General features: G+C 32.4%; 1 protein-coding gene across 1 annotated transcript in view; it reads left to right on the top strand.

The window, feature by feature from the left end:
* The window catches only part of LOC114330047 (uncharacterized), a 164,503-nt gene that overhangs the window by 137,439 nt on the left and 14,637 nt on the right, over positions 1 to 12,427 (top strand). The window lies entirely within an intron of this gene.

Raw genomic sequence — 12,427 nt, 5'->3', positions numbered from 1 at the left:
GTTGTTTGTGATTTGAATGTCTTCAAGCAGCCGTTGTAGTCTTCAAGACAGCTGTAGTTGGTTAGTTCATCCCACGTGGTTACCCATCATCGACAATGTAGGAAGATCTATAGAATAACAAACTCTGCATTAGAGAGACATCAAACGTCTTCAAAAGTTCCGCCATATCTTCCAAAATTACAATTAAAAGAAAAATATTAAATAGAATAGCAAATTAGCGGTTATCAAGTGAATAGAAAAATTATTGACATAGACAAGGCGAAAACGGCGGGTTCTTTGGAGAAAATATTCCCATGAGATTTTTTGCATAATCACATTCGTGAGGCGTTCCAGAATAAGATTCAAGAAGTCGCCAACTCAAAAAGTGGTCCAAATTAAAAAAAAAAAATTTTAATCAAATTGCAAAAATCAATATTTTTGGCCGGAACAATTTTTTTAGGTTTTTTGGATCATTCTGGATAAAAAAGGTATCTTATAATTTTTCTCTAAAGTTAATTGTTTTCGAGGTAAAAGCATTTTAAAATTGAAAAGACGAAAAATGGCGATTTTCAAGGCTTAATAACTCTGTTAAAAGTTATTACTATGAAAGACAGAAAATAACTAAATCAAAGTTTAAAGCCCTGAAGAAATTTTTGGGATAATTTGATTATTAAGCTGTTATTTTTAAGTAAAAATAATGAGCGCCATGCACGTATTGGGCGGCCGTCCATGGTGAGTGCGAAAAATATGCCATTCAGGCAGTCCAATGGCGAATCTCACTCGCACTCACATTTACAGCCGCGTCAATACGATCTTACCGCTCATTATTAATAAATAAAAAAAAACAGCTTAGTAATAAATTCATGTCACAAATCTCTTCAGGATCATGAAGGGGGGGCTTTAAATTTGATTTAGTCACTTTCTGACTTTCATTATAATAATTTTTAACTGAGTTATTAAGTCTTAAAAATGGCCATTTTCGCGTTTTTCAAATTTTAAATTGCTTATAACTCGAACACGATCAACTTTAGAAAAAAATTATAAGAGCCCTTTTATGTCTGGAATGGTCCGAAAAATCTGAAAAAAATTCTCCGGGCCGAAAATTATCATTTTTGCAATTTAATTAAAAAAAATTGTTAAAAAAAATTGGACCACTTTTCGCGTGGGCGACTTCTTGAACCTTATTCTGGGGTGTCTCACGAATGTGATTATACAAAAAAATCTCATCGGAATATTTTTTCCAACCAACCAGCTGTTTTCGTTTTGTCTAACAGAAATTTAATTAAAGATACTATCTGCATAAAAGTTTAACAATGTGAAAATACCCATCGACTGCAGAATTTATGTATAAAATGTAAAAATTATCAAAAACACCCTTGTGAACATTGGTTAAATATTAAAAGATATAAATAAATTATCAACTTACCCCAAAAAGTATTGAAGAATCAAGTTTCTTTGTAGGAATCCATTTTTAATCATATTTTATTGAGGTACATTCATAATCTTTAGTAGTCCACCGCTTTTTGGAAATTTTACCACCTTCATTCATGATCTATAAGTTTCTATGGAACAAAGATAAAGTACGAGCAAAACGACACGAAAGTGTAATAATCCCTATCCATAAAAAGGGAGGCAAAACCAAGTGCTCTAATTATACAGGCCTTAAAAGGGATCAGATGTGGAATGCAATGGAAGAATTTTCAGCTCCAAGAAATCTGATTCAGCTCGTTAAAATAAGTGTAAGTGATTGTAGTGTAGATGTAGAGTACGGATAGGTAATAAATTCTCAGAATCTTTTGAAATAGACAGTGGCCTGAAACAAGGAGAACATCCTCCTTTTTAATATTTTTTGGAGAAATTAGTAAGAACAGCACAAATTAGAACATAACTACTGAGAGTTAATGGACCAAAATTACTACTAGCTTACGCGTATGACATTGACATTGTGAGTAAGACCATCAACAATGTCCAGGAAACTTTCACAAAATTAGAGATAAAGGCTAAAAACTTGTCACCTAAAACCTAGGTTCAATGAAGAGAAAATCAAATATTTGCAATAACAGGTAACAAAGACGATATAGAATAGACAGTATATAGGGAGAATTCAGGTTGCAAACACATGTATAAATAACCTTCACAACATAATTAAATCAGAGCCTAACACAAACATAAAAAATCAGGATATATTTATAATACACGAGCGGGACACCCTCAAAAAAGCGCTTAGTTTTCGAGATACTGACCACGGAGGGCCGAAGGGCTAAATTTATCCACACTTTATACTTTCGAGGGTGCTGAAAACGAAAATGAGGTTTATTTTGAATTTTATGTGGGGGAACATTGTCAAAATCGCAATTTTAACCTAAAAATAAAAAAAATGAGATCACGTTTTTTTGCGTTTACCTCGCTACAACTCTGTTTCGTTTCAATATTTGTGTCTGAAATTTTTACAGTATATAGCTCTAATATTTCTGAAGACAACGGTACCTGTTTCAAGCTTTTACTCTTATCCTGATAAAGGTTATGAATTTTTCAAAGGAAAAGGTGCGGATTTGTGCATTGCAAAGTTTAATTGCAAAAGTTGTGTGATGAAGTTTAAAATTTATAGTCGAGGAAATGAAGCATTTTGGCTCGCAACTTTTCGTCCAGCATGGATTTACTTGAAATTTTCACAGAAGGTAGGAAATAGTCCAAGGATCATTTTCTATATCATGCTGTTGTACGCTAAAATCTTGGGGGTAGTTGCCACCCCATCTCGGGGGTGGGAATCTTTAATTACATTTTAACCATGTAAATCGATGTAAAAAGTAATTTTAAGAAAAAAATGTTTTTTACATTTTCTTCGTAAAACTAATATTTTTCGAGTTATTCGTGGTTGAAAGTAACAGTTTTTCGACGGAAAAATCGACTTTTTTAGAGGGTTTTTTGAGAATAACTCGAAAAATATGCATTTAATCAAAAAAACTCTAGATACGAAAATTGTATGTTTTAGTAACACAAACGAAACTGTTTTTCTATAATATTTTTATGACCAATACAAACCGAGATACGGCATGTTAAAGGTTAGCTTTTTTCGTCAAATCCATAATTTGAAATAATCAAAGCCAAATAACGGGAAAACTTTGCATTTTTCCAGGAAAACTTACATGATATTTTTTTCAACATCCAATAAGCTCTTTAAGTAAAATAATAAAAAGTTTCTAGCATAAACATGGAGCAACTTATGATAAAAAAAAAGTCGGTACCTGTTTTTCTCTACGAAAAAAACAGTGAAAACAACCCCCTAACTACCCTTGTAACTAAAAATTGGTCTTCGCCTTTCTTTAATTCCTTTTATATTTATATTATCAATACACCCACGAAGTTGGACCTACTTTAAATGCCTAATTTTAGAATAATTCGAGTTTAAACAAAAATTTATTTTTTACAATTTTGCATTTTTTATCATTTTCTTCAAAATATCTCCGAAAATACTGGAGATACGAAAAAAATGATAAATTACTAAATTGTAGCTTTTTTAATAGCTAAAATTTTCTTATGCATAGATTTTCATTACAGTGAACAGTTAGTGAGATATAGCTGCTTAAAACATCTATTTACGAGAAACATCCTCTTATTCGAGCCCTTTAAACCCACCTCAATTAAACATTAAGGGATCTTCCGGAATGTAATTAACACAGTCTTATTACCCTTAAAAAATCCTACAAAACTGTTATTGAACAAAATTTTGTCGCCAAAAATGAAGGAGATATGTTTATAAAACTATTTTCTTTTTCGAAAAATTCGAATAGTCCCCTTATAGAGCATTTTTTCAATGTACCTATATAATACCACAGAGCCGATTCGTATACTGGATGACTAAAAAACTATTTGTATCTGTATTTTTATATATTTGTAAATTCGTATTTTTGTGTAAATAAATGTTTTTGTAATTCTTTAATTCTACTTTTTTTCTGTATAGATCTATTAAATTGTCTACTTAAAAAATTGCAATGTTATTAAGGGTGGTTGAAATATTATGATATTATATCCTAAAGCATAAAACAAGCATTATTTAACCAGTCAAAACCAAATTCTACCTATATTAAAGTTTACAATGTTTTTATATAATTTTTGACAATAAGGGTAGTTTACACCCCTAAAAATAATCAACGCCCTTGAGCATGATATAGACTATGAAGTACAGGATAAGATAATCCTAACCCCAAATTTTTATGTAAATTGATGCAAGCCGAAATTATTCTTTTAGGATAAGTAAACTTTTCATATATAGCTCCAACAAGGGTGGTTTTAAGGTTTGAAATATTGTGATATTATATTTTAAAGCACAAAATAATCATTATGTAACTAAAAGAAGCAAATGTTGACAATATTAAAGTTTAAAATGTTATTTTATAATTTTTTACAAGTAGGGGTGGTTTTCACCCTTAAAAAACCAAAAGCGTACAACGGCTCAATATAGAAAATAAACTAGAGGTTGAAATGAGCCTAATCCCAAATTTTTATACAAATCGATGCTGGACGAAAAAATTGCGAGGTTTTGCCATTTTTCCAGCTTCATTTCCTCGACTATTAGCTTTTAATTACGTTTATGTTAAAATAAAGAGAACAAAGAAGTTTTCTGAATAGTTTTAGATCAAAATGTTTTATAGAAAATAAATGGTGCAACTTTTAATGTCGACATTAGAAATGCCCGATATAACGCTTATTTTTCGAGGTACTGACCATGGGTGGAGAATGGCTAATTTTGGTCTTAGATTATGTTTTTGACCGTGATGAAAACGAAAATAAAATTTATTTTAAATTTTAGGTGGGGGAATATTGTCAAAATTGTAATTGTACCCTAAAAATAAAAAAAAAATTAAATCACGTTTTTTGCGTTTAGCTCGCTACAACTCTGGTCCGTTTTAATATTTTTTTCTAAAGTTTCTACACTATATATCACTCACTTATTTAAAGACAATGGTTTCTACTTTAAGATTTTAGTCTTATTCTAGTAAAAGTTATGAATCTTTTAAAGTACAAGGTGCAGATTCGTGAATTGCAAAGTTTAATCGCAAAATTTGACTAAAAACATTTGAAATATAGATTTTAAATAAATTCAAAAATAAAACATAAGTACAAAAAGTTTTCTGGAAAGTTTTGGATCAAAATGTTTTATAGAAAACAAATGGTGCAACGTTTAACATCTACGTTATAAATCCCCAAAATACCGCTAATTTTTCGAGATACTGATCATTGGTGGTGAATGGCTAATTTTGGTCTTACTTTATGTTTTTGATGGTGCCGAAAACGAAAATCAAGTTTATTTTGAATTTTAGGTGGGAGAAAATTGTCAAAATCGCAATTTTGCCCTAAAAATAAAAAAAGTTAAAACACGTTTTTCTTCAAATTAAAAGTTGCACCATATTTTTTCTATAACACATCTAGACCTAAAACTCCCCATAAAACTTCTTTAAACTCTATGGTTTAGCATAAACGTAATCAAATAGATAAATTTTAAATTTTGTCACTTAATTTTTGCAATTTAACTCTGCAATTCACGAATCTGCACCTTTAATTTTTAAAAATTCATAACTTTTACAAAAAAAAAAGACTGAAAGGCTACAGTTACTTTCATAGTTTTCACAAGGGTAAGAAATATTAGCCGTAGAAATTTTAGAAAAAAATTATTAAAATGGAACAGAGTTGTAGCGAGTTAAACGTAAAAATTCGTGACTCCACTTTTTTTTTCATTTTTAGGTTAAAATTGCGATTTTGACAATGTTCCGTCACATAAAATTCAAAACCTCTTTTTCATTGTCAGCACCATCGAAAACATAAAATAAGACCAAATTTAGCTATTCACCTTCCATGGTCAGTATGTCGAAAAATAAGCGCTATTTTGGGGACGTATAACGTCTATATTTAAAGAGGCGCAATTTTTGTTCTATTAAACACTTGTAACTAAAACTTTCCAGAAAACTTCTTTGTACTCTATGTTTTAACATAAACGTAATTAATAAAATAAATTTTAAATTTTGCCTCTTAACTTTTGGGATTAAACTTTGTAATTCAAGAATCTGTACCTTGTACTTTAAAAAATTCATAACTTTTACTATAATAAGACTAAAATCTTAAAGCAGATACCGTTGTCTTCAAAGAAGTGAGCAACATATAGTGTACAAACTTTAGATAAAAATATTAAAATCGACCAGAGTTGTAGCGCGTTAAACGCAAAAAACGTGATTTCACTTTTTTTAATTTCTATGGTAAAATTGCGATTTTGACAATATTCCCCCACCTAAAATTTAAAATAAATTTCATTTTCGTTTTCAACACCATCAAAAATATAATTTAAGACCTAAATTAGCCATTCACCACACATGGTCAGTATCTCGAAAAATAACCCTTGTATCGGGGATTTCTAATGTCGATAATAAAAGTTGCACTATTTTTTTTTATATTAAACATTTTGATCAAAAATTTTCCAGAAAACTTCTTTGTACTTTCTACTTTAACACAAACGTGATTAAAAGGCTAAATTTTAAATTTCGTCACTCAACTTTTGCGATTAAACTTTGCAATGCACAAATCCGTACCTTTCCCTTTGAAAAATTCATAACCTTTATCAGAATAATAATTAAAGCTTAAGACAAGTACCGTTGTCTTCAGAAATGTTAGATCTATATACTGTTAAAATATTCAGAAAAAAATATTAAAATTGAACAGAGTTGTAGCGAGGTAAACGCAAAAAAACGTGATTTATTTTTTTTTTATTTTTAGGTTAAAATTGCGATTTTAAAAATGTTTTCACTCATTTTCGTTTTCAGCACCCTCGAAAATATAAAGTATGAATAAAATTAGCCCTTCGACCCTCCGTGGTCAGTACCTGGTCATTTTAGGGGTATCTCCCGCTCGCCTATAAAACAGTGACTAAACCGGTGTTTATGTATGGGTGTGAGACATGGACGATGACAAAAGCAAAGGAAAGATAACTCAGAGATCTCAGTTTTGAAAGAACAGTCATCAAAACTATCTTTAGACCCAAATATTAATCAATACCGAATGAGAACAAAATGTCGAGGTCAAACAGGCGTACAGGCCGACTAGTGACGTAATCCATGATATTAAATCCCAACGTCTAAGATGGACTTGTCCATAGACTCCCTAGTAACCGCCTTATCAAGTTGATCTGGGAGGAAACTCCGATGGGGAGAAGGCCCCACGAATGCAACATATGGACATCGAGGTAACATATGGCCAGATTTATTAAGAATGGGGCTACCCATTGACTCAACAATCATGGACGGCCGTTCAAGATGGAAGCTGTTGGAGATGGTTGTGCAGTCGGCAAAGACCCACCCTGAGTTGTAGTGTAGAGAAGAAGAAGAATAACAGCTCTGTTCCGTTTTCTTCTGGCCGCACAGTATAAATAAACCGTATTTTCGGGTGTTGATAATATTTCACGCATGATTTAACAGTATATTATTTTTTATTTATTTTAATATAAGTAGGTTATAATATTACAGAATATTATAAATCAAACAATACTAACGAGAGTTGTGATTGTTTGAGCACCGGAAAAAGTCATCATTGAAATTGATTGTAGGCGTCGCTTAGTACTCTGTTACGCACTGATTTATTAAATTACGCAATAAGAATATTCGCAACAACAACACCAAATTAACTTTAATTTATTCATTCACTTCAAGTATCATAAAAAATATTTAAAGGGGTCAATAATGCTGTTTAAAAAATATGCTTTTTAACGCAAGATACACCAAACGAAATAGTATTTTGCTGAAAAAAAAAATGAAGAAAAACAAATTTAGTGTATGAATAAAGAAAAAAAGAAGTACATAATATAAGGAATTATTTTTAGGCTACTGTTAATATTAAATTATGTTATAGTTTTGACATCTTCTGAAGTCTAAAGTCTTCAACCAGTTTGTGTTAGAGCCCAAACTTGGACACTACCTAACCAAAAATAATATGGATAAACTTATAAAACACAGAGAGAAATGGAAAGACAGATGTTGCAAATACGCTTCATCATCATCATCATCAATGGCGCTACAGCTCTTCGTGAGTCTTTGCCGAGTTTACTATTGACTTCCATGTTTGTCGGTCCTATGCCACTAATTCCCATTGTCGCACTCCCATTTTCTCTAGGTCTTCTTTAACTGCATCTTTCCACCTTTTTCTAGGCCGCCCTACAGACCTTCTTCCATCGATTGTCGTTACTGCGTATCACATGCCCTGCCCATCTGAGTCTATTTAGTCCAGGGTAATAAGGTTTTTTCCATGACACTTCAACAGCCAGGGCACTGAAGCGTTTTTCGACAGTTAATACATATAAGAACAAATTGTAACTATTTCCTGAGTAGGATCTGGCGGCCATTTTTATTTATAAACAATTTAGTGTAAAAAAACTGTATTTTTTATTTTTTTGAATTAATGGAAAAGAGTAAGACTTATGGTTTTCTTAGTACAAACATCTTCGAGAGAATGGAAAAAGCTTTAAAATGGCGTATAACAAAGTTTAATACACTGATTTATTGTTAATATAATTACGAAAAAAGGTCGAAATTTCAAAAAAAATAATTTCGCAATAACTATTGTAAAAATAAGTATTCAGCTTTGAAATTTTTGTCAAATGAGGGCTCTTTAGTGCTTAATATGCGACAAATATTTCAAAGCGATTCATTCAATTGTTTAAATTTTATTCAAATTTTTTATTCCAGAGAGCTCTTTTTTGCAATAACATAAGTCAGAAAAAAATAATGTTAGAACCATCATTCTACAGGTGTCAAATGAAAGAGCGTAAACTAAACTTTCAAATTGGTTTAAAAAAAGTGAATAAAAAATGCATTTATTAGTAATAAGTAATTAGGCAAAAGTATGTTCAATTTTTTCTTATAAACTTTTCATTTTTTTATTTAATAAATTATACATATTTATTACAATTTTTCATCAATAACCTATTTAACATCTACACTAATGACCAACCAATGCACCCTCGGTGTGAGAGTTTTGTGTACGCTGACGACCTTGGTATCGCCGTAAAGGGGAAAACACTCGCACAAGTAGAGTCGACAATGGAAGAGGCTTTAAACATGATGTCAACTTACTACAAACAAAACTGATTAAAGCCAAACCCTACTAAAACCCAAGTATGTGCATTCCACCTCAACAACCATCTGGCGCATGTAAAACTGAATGTTTCTTGGGAGGGACAACGCTTGGAACATACTGATAGGCCCAAATATCTTGGAGTGATACTAGACCGGTCACTAACGTATAAATTCCACTGTCAGAGCACAAGACAAAAGGTTTCTACGAGAAACAACCTTCTCCGAAAACTTGTAGGGAGCAAGTGGGGTGCAAACCCCCTGGTCTTAAAGTCAACAGCTGAGGCCTTATGTTTCTCAACAGGGGAATATGCTTGTCCCGTCTGGGGTAGATCTAGACACGCCCAACAAGTCACCACGGCGTTAAATGAAACATGTAGAATAATTACCGGTTGTATGAAGCCTACCTCTCTACCATTACTGTACCGGGCAGCTGGATTCGCATCACCAAACGGCCGTAGATGCGCCTCACAATATGTGGAGAAGTTCAAGCAAACTTTCGATGAAAGGCACCAATTATACAGGTTTGACGAACCGCCAGGAATCAGCCGACTTAAATCAAGGAAAAGGTTTATGAGAAATGTCAGCGTCGAACCACCCGAACTGTTCCCCCTACATCCAGAACGACCTAATGGAATGAGCCTGGGCTGAAGAACCTGGCGGACACTCAACCGAATACGCACAGGTGTTGCCCCTGTAAAACAGAACCTTATTAAATGTGGCATCAAGATAGATAACGACGCACTTTGTGAATGTGGGGAAAGACAGAGCGTGGATCATCTGAGAGGGTGCAGACTTTGCCCATCACAGTGCACCCTCGATGATTTATGGCTCGAAAATACAAAGGGTGTAGACGTAGCCCGATATTGGGCAAAAAAACTGTAGTCGGATCCAGACACGAAAAAGTAAAAGTAATGACTTATGTTATTGCCAAAAAAGCTCTCTGGGATAAACAATTTGAATAAAATTTAAACAATTGAATGAATCGCTTTGAAATTTTTGACACATATTAAGCACAAAAGAACCTTTATTTGACAAAAATTTCAAAGCTGAACACTTATTTTTACAATAGTTATTGCGAAATTAATTATTTTGAAATTTCAACCTTTTTTCGCAATTATATTAACAACAAATGAGTGTATTAAACTTTGTAATACGCCATTTTAAAGCTTTTTTCATTCTCTCGAAGATGTCTGTACTATGAAAACCACAAGTCTTACTGTTTTCCATTAATTTGAAAAAATAAGGAAAAACGGTTGTTTTTTGACACCGAATTATTTATAAATAAAAATGGCCGCCAGATCCTACGCAGGAAATACTTACAATTTCTTTTTATAGGTATTACCTGTCGAAAAAACGCTTCAGTACCCTGGCTGTTGAAGTGTCACGAACAGGGTATATTTTTGTCTTATTACCCTGGCCTAATTAGCCTTTATATATCTGACTAGATGTTCTTTTCCGAATAGAGACTCTAGCTCGTTACTGTATCTGCGCCTCCATTCGTTTGTCATGCTGCCTCTGCAAATACGCTTGAAGGACAAAAATCGAAACGAGTGGATTCTAAATATATCAAAGTTGAAGGATGTAAGCGAAAAGGTAGCCGAATCTAAATATACATTTGTGGGGCGCATCAGACACAGAGATGATACGTGGAACAAGGAAATCCTACACTGGAGACCATACGGTTACAAAAGAACTAGAGGAAGACCACAGATGAGATGGGTTGATGACTTGAAGAGGCAAACCGGTCCAAGATGGATGAACTTAGCTCAAGATAGACACAAATGGAGACAAGAAGGGGAGGCCTAGATGCTAAAATGGATAACATTGGCTACATAGATAGATATATAGATAGTTATAATAGTTTACATTTACTCCACTAATCATCAGAAGTTCGATTCTATAATCAAATTTTGATAAATTTAATGACATTAAGAAAATATACAACAGTTGTATAAACTACAGTTACTGTATCCCGACATATAATATGTTGAGTTTCTCAAGAAGTAAAACCTTATAAATTAAATCTTATTACTATTATAAATAAGAAGTTACCAGAACTGAATATATTTACTTACTGATTATTGGGTTTGCTAATCCACAGCATATTCTGTTTGCCTTTTACCTCATCCCAATCGCCATTTCTTTTTGACATATACAGGGTGGTGAATCGGAAAACGGGCCATAGGAAACTCAACGTAAAATTCTAAACTGTTGAATTCCTGCTTCCCTAATTATGTTACATCAAAAGTCATGAAAAGTTATTTGTAGAGGATTGAAATCTGTATTAAAAACAGAAGTTACAATTGTTCTGCGATTTAAACACATTCCAAAATTTTAAAAAATATAATGTATTTACCGCAGCAGGTATGTGTAGGCATGTTAGGCCACGCGTTAATATTTAACTGACAGTGAGCACACTATTGACTGAAGAAAATATCTTTATTATTAATACTTTCTCCTTAACTGAGGGTATCTTATCAACTTTCTTGTGTTTTAAACAATAAATGATAAAAAAAATTGACAGTTCAAATTGTTAATATAATAACTTCATTGTCACCAAATGCAACCTTATGCACATTATTTCACTATGCGTGGCCTAATTTTGGCGTATTACTCTGAAAATTGTGTTATATTTTTACAAAATTTTAAATAATTATTATTTGTAGAACAATATTAATAGTTGTTTTCGATACAGATTTCAATTCTCTCCAAATAGTTTTTTATGACTTTTGATGTAAAATATTTAGGGAAGCAGAAATTCAACAGTTTAGAATTTTACATTGAGTTTCCTATGGCCCGTTTTCTAATTCACCACCCGGTATATCTTCTTCAGTGAGGTCTCTTTTCTCCATTGCTGTTTTTATTTGTCCGTTACAGTGTAATCTAGGATGTCCTCCTATCTTTCTATTTAGTTTCCACTTCCAAGTTCTCAGCGATATTCCTATCTTGTTCATCATTCGCATATGTACATACCAGAGTAATGTTCGTTTTTCTGTTTTGTCGCGTAGTGTTTCACGTTCATTAGTTTTTTAATGCGTTCATTTCCCATTTTGTCCATTAGTGTTCATCTGCAGCTTCTTCCCGAAAAAAACATTTCCATTGCATTTATTCTATTTTCCATTCTTTTATTTGTTATCCACGTCACTGGGCCATGAAGGGCCGTCCATTTTCCCACTATCCGTTTAAATATTTGGTGTTCAGTTTTGCTTTTATTATAAATGCTCCATAAAATGGAGTGTAATTGCCATGTTATTATCCCCAGCTTCTAAATTCCTCTTCCAGCTTTCTTATTATGTAGACGATGTCGTCTTTGTCTTCCGCTAAAAATTATT

Source organism: Diabrotica virgifera, chromosome 3 (assembly GCF_917563875.1).
Source record: "Diabrotica virgifera virgifera chromosome 3, PGI_DIABVI_V3a".
Classification (NCBI taxonomy): domain Eukaryota; kingdom Metazoa; phylum Arthropoda; class Insecta; order Coleoptera; family Chrysomelidae; genus Diabrotica; species Diabrotica virgifera.
Note: the sequence above shows the minus strand (reverse complement) of the source record. Positions and strands in the feature narration are given on the sequence as shown.